At 35.6% G+C, this 10189-nt stretch overlaps 1 long non-coding RNA gene across 1 annotated transcript; it reads right to left on the reverse strand.

Annotated features, from left to right (window-relative positions):
- Nucleotides 1-809: 809 nt before the first annotated feature.
- Nucleotides 810-7865, reverse strand: LOC121111709. The gene is made up of 7 exons (XR_005863000.1): nucleotides 7395-7865; nucleotides 4460-4555; nucleotides 4263-4352; nucleotides 3635-3697; nucleotides 2365-2617; nucleotides 1734-1838; nucleotides 810-1545 (listed from the first exon to the last, which is right to left on the reverse strand). It is a non-coding gene; the product is annotated as an uncharacterized LOC121111709 (long non-coding RNA).
- Nucleotides 7866-10189: the final 2324 nt, after the last annotated feature.

Here is a 10189-nt window from a genome sequence, read left to right on the forward strand (position 1 = left end):
CAGATGTTTTCCCATTAGCTTGGGATTTTTTCCTATCAAAATAATAATTTGTCTTTTCTGTCTTTTAGATAACACTTATGGTTGGTAAAACTTAGTGAAATATCTATTCCTCCCTCATGGTGTCAACGTGCTTCCAACCCAATGCTATGTTTCATGCCCAGATAATTGAAAACACTTTTTTTAAAGCAACCAGAGATGAATATTTATCATACTGACATTTAAAACTGGTTATGAATATCTTATACAAAGTCTTCCAGGGACAAATATCAGAGATTCATCCCACCAATACTTCTGTTTACCTCTCTAAAATCTGTCAGACAGAGCCAAATCTTAAATTTGCCATAGAAACACAGAAACTGTACTGTACTTAAGAACACCCAGACTCATAAAATTGAGCATGCATTCACTTTGTAAAGGATTTCTTTCATAAAGACCACTTGAATTCTACTGCTAGTTACTTTGATGACCTTTTTTTCCTTTAAAATTTACAGGTATCTTTAAAATAAAATATTTCACAAAAAATGCAGCATTTAAAAAGAAATGTATCCACATAATAAAAAAAGGACCATTAGAATAGAGCAAAACTAGAGACAAATTAAATGATCAGTGTTCTCTGAGTTTTCCAGCATTCCCACAAATCACTGGATTGTTGAGCTACATCAATAGTATTTGAGCTACAGACACTTAAAGCTTCCAAGGTTTAAGATACCTCCTTTTCTTTCTGAGTTTTTAATATTCCTATTACATGCCTGTACGTTATGTTAATCAGAACTGCTTTTACACATTATAATTTCCAATTATACTTTAATCTTCTAAATGCATAAATTGTTATGGTATAATGTAAAACTCCAAAGGTGTGTGAAAATGCAGGATCAGAAAACTGTATCATAATTAATTTTTTTATAAAATAACCTTTTTTTTCATTACAGATATTAAGTGTCTAAATACTTGAGGTGAACAGTAGGTGAGATCATGAAAAGTTGCTGAAAACAGTTATAAGTCAGTGCATTCTGATAAGTGTACACTACAGGGTACTACTAGAGTATTCCACGCTGCAATTCAGAACCCCTTCAATAAGAGGGATACATATGTACATATATACATATATCCAAATATATTCCTTCCTTAACCAATAAAATCCTTCGTGATACCATTTTTACAACAAATGCATTGAGTAATTTTTAACTTAGCATTTCTTTGACGCAATCATGTTCCATATGAAAGCCTTCAAATGGCAGACCCCTGCATATTAAAACAAAGAAGACATGAACAATTTTTTTTTTTTTTTTTTGAGGAATAGCACTGTAATTAACATCTGATTATTTCTCTCAAATGCATTAAGTCTTCTGCAATTAATCTTTTGTGGACTGTTCCTGTAGTCTCCATTACAACCACTACATACCTACCTTTAGATACCTTTATGTAAACACGTATGTAAATATCTTTATGTAAACCACACTTTACATACCTACTACATACCTTTAGTTGACTTCTATGTTCTAAATTTAAGTCCATCATTGGTCTCCAGGTTAAACTGTTTTACATCTGATGAGAAAAGTCAATGGGAGCTGGTCTAAGTTATTTAATGCTTCTATAAAACACACACATACAGAGTATTTTTGAGTGAAAGGCCTTACCACAGAGATTCTGCTTATTAGGCAAAAAATCTAGCAGCGTTCATTAAAAATTTTGTCTTTTTTTTTTTTTACATTCATAAAATTTTAATAATTTACCTGGAATAGATGGATATCTTGAGCTGACATCAAAACTTGATGCAATACTGAGACCTGTAAGAGTACCTTGTGGTTTAAACTGAAAGACAAGGAAACAAGAGGAACCTGGCAAGGAAAGCAGAAAAGAGGTATTTAACAACAGTCTGGATGGATCATCAGCCAACACAACCTTTTTAGTATTCAAATGTTACAAAGAAGCCAGATGTTTGTGCAGAAAAAGAAACTGAAGACTCTAGATGCAGACAGATTTACAGTTTTTGTTCCCCATCCCAGTAATACCGGGACTTAATGCATACATTTAACATTCTCTTACATTCTCTGCAGTAAAATCTCAATCCGAACTGCACTGTTTTCAGGAAGGGATGAAGTTTTAGCTTTATCAAAGACACCCTTTCTTCAAAAAAGAATACCCAAAGAATGGATTATGTTACCCAAACCAAATACACAACTGTATTACTGGTAATTTCTGGGCACACCAGCGATACTCATTCCCAAAAAAGCTCAGCACAGGAAAAAGAAGCTACTGATTTGATTTTCTACACATGAACTGATTATTTCCTTACTTTATGGGAATAATAGACAAATATACCGGATGATTATAATAACAAGATGATTGTGATTATATCCTTACCTTGATAGAATGTATTAGGTACTTTTCCCTGATCACTTTTCATTAAAATCTCTTCTCTGGACTCCAGGAGCCAAAGGATTCTCTGGACTCCAGTTCTTGTGCTCCACAAATAAACTCTCATAACAAACCTCTTGGGTTGAAATCTTTCCACAATTTTATACAATTGGTTGGTTTTCTGATACTTTAAACACTCACATTTCTTTCAAGATGAGTGTCTCAAAGTGAATTATGCCTCGGTACCACATGAATAGCTCTGTTTGAAAAAGAAGTAAAGCTACGAGAAGAGTCCTGGACAGCAAGTGTTTTTATTTTAATTGCAAACTTCTCCTAGGCACACTGAACTTGATATAGATATATCTTGTTTATCACAGTATGTTGTTGATACATTTATCTTTCTTTTCTCTTGCCAATATTATATTGCTATATTGATATAAATTAAACTTGTTGATTATTCTGTCCACCTGTGTAAATCAATAAACTTCCTATTTGCAAAACTTAGCAAGATTATGGGAACAATTACCATTAGCTGAGGCCTTTTGACTAATAAGCTTTTATCATTATCCAGAGCAATAAAATAACTCGTTCTTTAAAGAAACAACCTTGATTCCACCGTTGGCAAGACTTTCTACCAACTATAATAATATGTAGGCCAACCAATTTTATGTATATAGGACAACCAAAAGGAAGGTTGGTCGTAGACACTTAATTTGAAGGGTATTATTTTTAGTCCCACTAAGGACTAGTGGCATGAAAACAATTAGGATCTTTTGTCAAGTTAATTAAATTTTACTAAGTGTAGTAATCTCAGTGGGTTTAGTACACCAGAGGAAATGCTAATTAAAACTCAAATTCTTCCTGGTATAATAAGGAGCTCTAACACTAGTAGCAAATGAATGTTTTGCATACTGATAGATATTCAAACACTAATTTTTAACTAGATGAGGGCGAACCCTTAAATGGTTCAGATCTGCTGAAGGCTCACTTGAGAACACCAATAAGTATGTTACATCTTGGAGCAATCCACCTAAGGAACATTAAACAATCTGGAAAACTCCGCTTCTTTCTTAATAGAAATAGTGCCAGCCTTGCAGTAGGGCCCAAGCATAAAGCAATTCAAACACATAAGAAATTTCAATATTTAAAAATCTGAGGCAATAAGTAAAGGTAAACAAACAGCACTATGTTCTTTCACTTTCCATTCAAAATTGTATTTAGCAACTGTTTGCACTGTTGCAAAGGTTAAGCTCTATATCAGCATGTACATCCTTACCCTGAGACTGAAAATATGGCTGAAGAATCGAATCCTCTCTTCCTTGAAAGCTCATGTGCTTGACTGTAAGAATAAGACTGGTATCACTTTGCATATCTGCTCTGTTGCACTCTTAAGTACTGTGAATATTGATGAAAATCTCTTTGTCGGTTGGCTGACTGCTTAAATTCATCTGCTGTTCTTAGCTTGTAGTCATTTGGGCAATTAATGTTCATCTCGCAACCATTCAAAGAAAGGGTCAAACCTAGGACAGAGGGATGTGTAAATTACAAGAGAGCTGCCTGACCGGGACACAGAGCTGCTCCCTGGGAAGAAGAGTGGCACAGCTGGGAGAAAGGGCATGCTTGCTGCTCTGCCCTCACAACGTGATTGATGGGCTGACACGGCCTCTTCCAGGTCCCAAGTCCCTTATTCTCCCGCCCCTGGGACAAGGGAGTAAAGGCTGGTTATTTCTCATTGAGGAGTCACTATACATCCTGGCCATGGATTATCTGGGAGCCTTGTCAGATAAATGCACACTGCCTAGCTTTGGGGGAAAAATAAAAGAGAGCCTACAGTATATTGTTTGTCTGCTTGATGATAAAACAGAATGGCTTCCACAGTCTGGCAGTACATGCAACGTACTTACAAAGCAAGGGTCAGAAAGAAACTGAGATGACCTGTGCAGCTCTGTGGTGATTCTAATCTCCTTCTGCCAAACCATTACGGGATCAAGTGCCTGAAAGTCAGAAGGCAAAATGTCAATCCCTCTGCTTTTTCCTTCCTTGTCCACTACTACATCACACTCAGATCTGAGCAGAACAAGCAGATATGTCAATAACATACCATGCTCCCCCACATAACACTCTCGTTTACTGCAGACTTCTCCGGTAAAGAGGGGGCAACATCTACTGAAATTTTTATTAAAATGATTCCCTTCTCCTGGAAAAATATGAAGGAAATAGCAGTTAAAATCAACTTGTACTGACTTCAGAAAAGAAATAGGTACACTGAGTAAAGTACAGGGTATAGCAAAAAGGCAAAAAGTTGTGATAACTCCCAAAAGTACTGTCCGTTTATATCAGGCACCAGTAAAGATCTAGGAGCAGGAATTTCATTCACATACTAGAAAATACTGCCAAACATACATCTTCCCCCTTTCTGTTCATAGCTGCCCAGCCTGAACCAAAGTTTTCTCAGTAGTGTACGCCACACCTGTCAATTTGACACACAGATAAATCAACTTTAACTAATGGAAGATAATTTTTTTGTACAGAACTGTAAAACACTCCCTTAATAAGCACTTTCTTAATAAAGTGCTTTCATTTGTATTCACTCAAAAGAGAGCTCAACAGTGGCCTGCAGAAAGCTTTCTCTCCAACATCAGAGAAATTAAGCACTTTTGTCTGTTCCCAAGTGTTCCCAGTCAGTAGAAAAACAATACACTCTATCGTAGTCACTGAAAAACAATGAGCATTTTACTCTATTAGTCTGCTATTCAGCATAAGACTGACAAATTCATAATTTCTGAACATCTTGGGACCTTCAAAGTTTAAAGAAACTTTGCTTCAGAAATGGAAATACCATCTAATTTATCCTGATTTGACAGGCTGGTGGTCAATTACTAAATGCAAAACATAAGAAAAACGCATAATGACATACACTATTGAGACACTATTGACCTATTGAGTCTTCTCAGAAGCAGAGAAAAAGCAATGTCTATTTTTGTAACATCAGAATGCAGATCAGTGAAGCTTATCCGTGATTAACTATCAATAGTGCAATAAAAAGTTGTGTAAAACAGGAATTCTTCTGTTCTTGTCACATAGTACAGTCTTTTCTACTTCACAACCAGCAACTCCTGCCCAAGGCCTAACACAGTAATTAAATCAATAAAGTAAACACATTTGCTACTAGACGTCATTTCAAAAAGTGAGAACAACAAAAAAACTGAAGAATTAAATTAATCTTAAGTAAACCGCAATGCAAATAATGAATTCAAAAACATGTTGACATGCACTACAGTACAAGGTAGAACAGCATCTACCAGGAATGCTCTGCATATCTGTCCCACAATGGGAATGTTTTTCTAACATGTTTTGAGAGAGAAGTAAAGTAAGATTTTGGTGGTGGTGGTGTTTTTTTTTTGTTTGTTTGATTGTTTTTGTTTTTAATCCCTGTGTGATAAGCTATAGCAGGACACCACCTTAATTCTTAATGGAAAGTAATTGCATCACTCATGTCTGGTGAGGAGCAACCAACACCAAAACTTAATGCCCCACAATGCATTTGTAGAGCACGGCTTAGTCTGGGCTCTAGTTCAATGTGGTCTTGTATTTTACGTATTTTATGATTAGAGATGGGATTAGTTGCCTGGTTAATATTAAACAAAATTGCAAGTGTTTTGCTGATTTGGGGTCTCAGTCATACTGCTTGTACTGTTATCTTTGCACCACTTTAACGACCTCAAAAGCAATGCAGTTAATTACTGTGACTCTATAAAAATTTGCAGTGCACAGAACAGAGAACTTTTTCTTTCAGTGTCCCAGTCTGTACTTAACCCCTGAGAAAACACAGGAGATAATCATTATCTGAACAAAGAACACTTTCATTTCACCCACACATGTGCTGTAAGCTATGATGCACACATGACTCAGCTCCCAGCTCTGAGTTCAGCACAGGCTGGAGCCCCAGCTGAAGGAATGCATCATCAATAGAGTTCATCACAGTTTACACAGACAGTGTTTCCCAGTGCACTCTAATTTTTGGGCAAGTAATGCCACTGACATGGCACCGACCAATGCAAACAAGATCTTATTAGAAACAGTATCATGGTAGGCAACACTTAGACTTGGTGTCACTACTAATATATTTTCTGAGAAGTGGAGATTTCTTTCTTTTTTAGAATTGTCACTTCAGGAAATAAATTGAAAACATTGTTTGTATGCTGAATGACTTTTTCATTGTTGCTCTGTTGCTTCCAAGATAGCTGCAATACTATACCATTTGTAATATTAAATATTTTCAGAAGCAAAGTTCAATTTTAAGCCCTTCAAGTCTCCATTCCCCAATTTTTAAATTTCCAATTAATTATAATATTATTTTAAACATTTATGATGCACGTGCCATTCATCAGATTAATGCAGACTGAGAAGGTGGTCTGTTCTTCAGCTGCTAAAAGTTAAGCTGATGGAATGAGCCCTGATATTTTGACCTTTTCTTATGCTCTAGAGCATAGGCTTCTGTATAGACAACAAATGATACAAATCTTGCAATTTCAGCAGCAAACCAGAAGTTCCAAGCATTCTCTCCCGTCTTTTGAGAAGTTCACTAAATATAAAAAATATTTGAGTGACATCAGAGATCTTTTTTAACTATAGTTTCTGAAGTTATGCTTTATTATCATAACATTTTTATTGTTTTCTCTGCAGTTTTCTGGGACACAAATGCACGGGAGCCAAATAACAACAGTCTTTTAATGACAGTAAGGCAAAATACAGGAACTGGGACATTTCTAACAGGTTCTCTACCAGCTTCTGGTACCAGACCCTCATGTGGAGTGAAGCTACAAAGCCTATGGAAATACATGAGGTGATTTTATTCTGCTTAGGTATGTACTGCTATATTACCACTCAGTCCTGAACCAGATTTTTGTTCTTCCTGACAGGTCCAGAAAAATATCCGTGGCACATGCAGCTACTCATTATGTAATTTTCAAACTAGAGATTCCCCATATCCTTATTATTATTTACGGCTACCTATATTGCACACTCATACTCACAGAGGTCATGGTAATGCTTCATTATTCCACCTTGTAGCAGCAGCCATCAATCCAGTGGAGAAATCAAGCAAGAGGTGCCTTGCTATAATGGCACTGACAACTCCTTTTTTTTTTTTTTCCCCTCTGTACCTAGAAATCAAGAGCTCATTTTCTTATAAAAGTGATTCATAATAGCAGCAAGATGAAGTGAACAGTGCTGAAGACTGATCATCTTAATATACTGTTTGCAAGGATACTGAGCTGTCTAATGCACTTAGTTATAATCAGATGATAACGATTGAATTTAAGTACTTTTAATTTACCTTGGACTACATTTCATGTGCCATTCTAGCTCCATGATACAATTGCTTTTAAGAAAATAAAATTTAAATAATAAACCAACATGAGCACAGCTATAAATTCAACAGAACAGGGAGATTAGGGAATCTTGGTATCAGTTCAATTTTCCCTTTTCTGGTCATTTTCAACAAACATTTTCCACCAGGAATTGTGGAAGGGATTTAGAGAATGGTCTCAATAACAATCTGTGTTTATGTATTTAAATATCACTGTTTTCCGGAAGCTACAGTCCAACATTGGAGTCTATCCAGAAATCATTTGTTAAAACTATTCAAGGGTTTGAGAGCAGCAATCATTTATCTGAGTGAAGATGGCAAAATGCATTTTTATACTTCTTCAGGCTCCTAATGGTGTGGAAATCGAAATTTTCATTTTTGCTCCAGCAAATACATATAATACCATTAATGATCACCTTCATTGCCTCGTTACATCTGCTTCTACCAGTTCTCAGCTTGTACCTTCTGGCTAAGAACCAGCTATTCCAGTTCAAAGTAGATTTACTAAGATGAGTTAACTATGATACTCCCCTGGAAATCAGATTTCAGCTCCACACATAAAATATTCAAAATAAAAACAAAATTAAAACTACATTATCTGCATCCTTAAATTCTTAGCAAGATACTGTGTGGAAATACTCGCATGATAACACCAGGAAGATGTTCATGACTGAAAGGACAGTAGCAGGGATAGATGTCACCAGGATGTAAATGAACTGTGATTTCCCAGCTAATAGAACCGGTTATGTTTATAAAGTCTCAGAGCATAGCAGAAATCACCAACCCTGAAATCTATTACTATAATATGCTTAGAAAACAAAAATCAAAAAAAGAGATTTTTTTGTACTGGTCAAGTATATGCTTTAAAATATTTTAAAAATATTCTTGAAGCCTAGAGTAAATCCTGTCTTATATTCATGGACAAAGCTTTTATCTATGCTTAACTACCAGCTGTGAAAGTAAAGTCTAATAAGTTAGGCAACCAAGCAATCATGCTTCTAGGTAACAGCATTTTGAAAAATGAACTAAACACACATTTTTAGTAATTAGAACTAAAAACAACGTTGTGCGACATTCCCTCTAGAAGAGGAGATCAGGCTATGGTTTCTCCATGAAAACAGCTATTGGTCTATGGTGGCATTGGTAGCAATGTAGATATGAGGCACCCTGGGCCAAAATGGAAAGCTCTGCTTCCCCGGTTAGATTTTTATATGCAACTAACACATTTCTGCAGGAACTGAAATTCAGCTTTATCATGTATCATACATCCTGTTCTCATAATTCCTGCATCTGTGATATCTCATCTATTCTTGTAGAGACTTAACTGAGAGAATTTAAAGGTCAAGGAATTTTCACCTCTAAGTGAGATACGGATTCTTGTGTGGTAAAAGAGAAAAACAGTCTAATGAGAAAAAAAACCTGGCTAAATGAGCTAAAATAAAAACTCATTCTCGTCAGAATTAGATTAATTGATGAGATTATATTTGCTGAGGTAAGTACCGAGGCTAGGACCTGTTCTTTAATCTTCTAGAAGAATGAGATGAGTGGGTGTTAATTACCATTCTACATGCTCTCTTTTGCTCGTAAGAGCTTGATAAGTAGAATGTTAATATCTGTTTCCCACTTACATTTTATTGTCTGCCCAGTTCTTTTATTATTCATTTGACTGTGCTATGTTTTCAACAGGAGTACTTTCAGGGAAGAGAAATATGAATGTGTTGTCCTTGTTGCTGGATGGACCAGGACCATATTTGATTTCATAGAATTGCTTAGGTTCGAAGAGACCTTAAAGATCGTTGAGCTCCAGCCCCGCATTTCAACATTATTTTACGCTACATAACAAAATGTAACTAACTGTATTTATAATTCTCATTTAACGTAAAAGTTTCAATGATCACAAGATGCCTCTCTACTTCATATGCAGGGTTAATTTTCGCCACAGATAAAATTACACTGGATTAATATTGAGTGTATAGCTAACATAGTTTACTGTTGAAGAAGGAAAAAACTTCAGCTTCAGAATTTGGAGTTGTCAGCAGAGAATCAATGGAGAAATAGGAAAAAATCTGTTTCCTCCACAGAGTGGTACTTACCCAACATAAGAATAATATGCGCATATGCACATATACTCATGCAGAATTTACCACTATCTAAATTTCCAAACGGGGATAAAATACTGAATTTCAAAGCTTACTATCTGCTCCAACAGATTTTCACCACATTCAAACTTCTTTTCTGAACAGTTGTACTTAGTGAAAACAATAAAATACAATCAACTGCAAAATAAATTTAATGAACAGCAAGTTCACTGATGTACAAAATTATTTTTCATTATACACTATTTGATTTTTATACTACCTAGAAAGACCAAATAAAGTCAGGATTTATAGCGAGCATTAATTTTAGTCAGGGGTAGAGTGATTCTAGCAGAGTTGGAAGCCAGAAGTATTGTGGGCAGTA

The sequence above is a fragment of the Gallus gallus genome, chromosome 11 (genome assembly GCF_016699485.2).
Source record: "Gallus gallus isolate bGalGal1 chromosome 11, bGalGal1.mat.broiler.GRCg7b, whole genome shotgun sequence".
Classification (NCBI taxonomy): domain Eukaryota; kingdom Metazoa; phylum Chordata; class Aves; order Galliformes; family Phasianidae; genus Gallus; species Gallus gallus.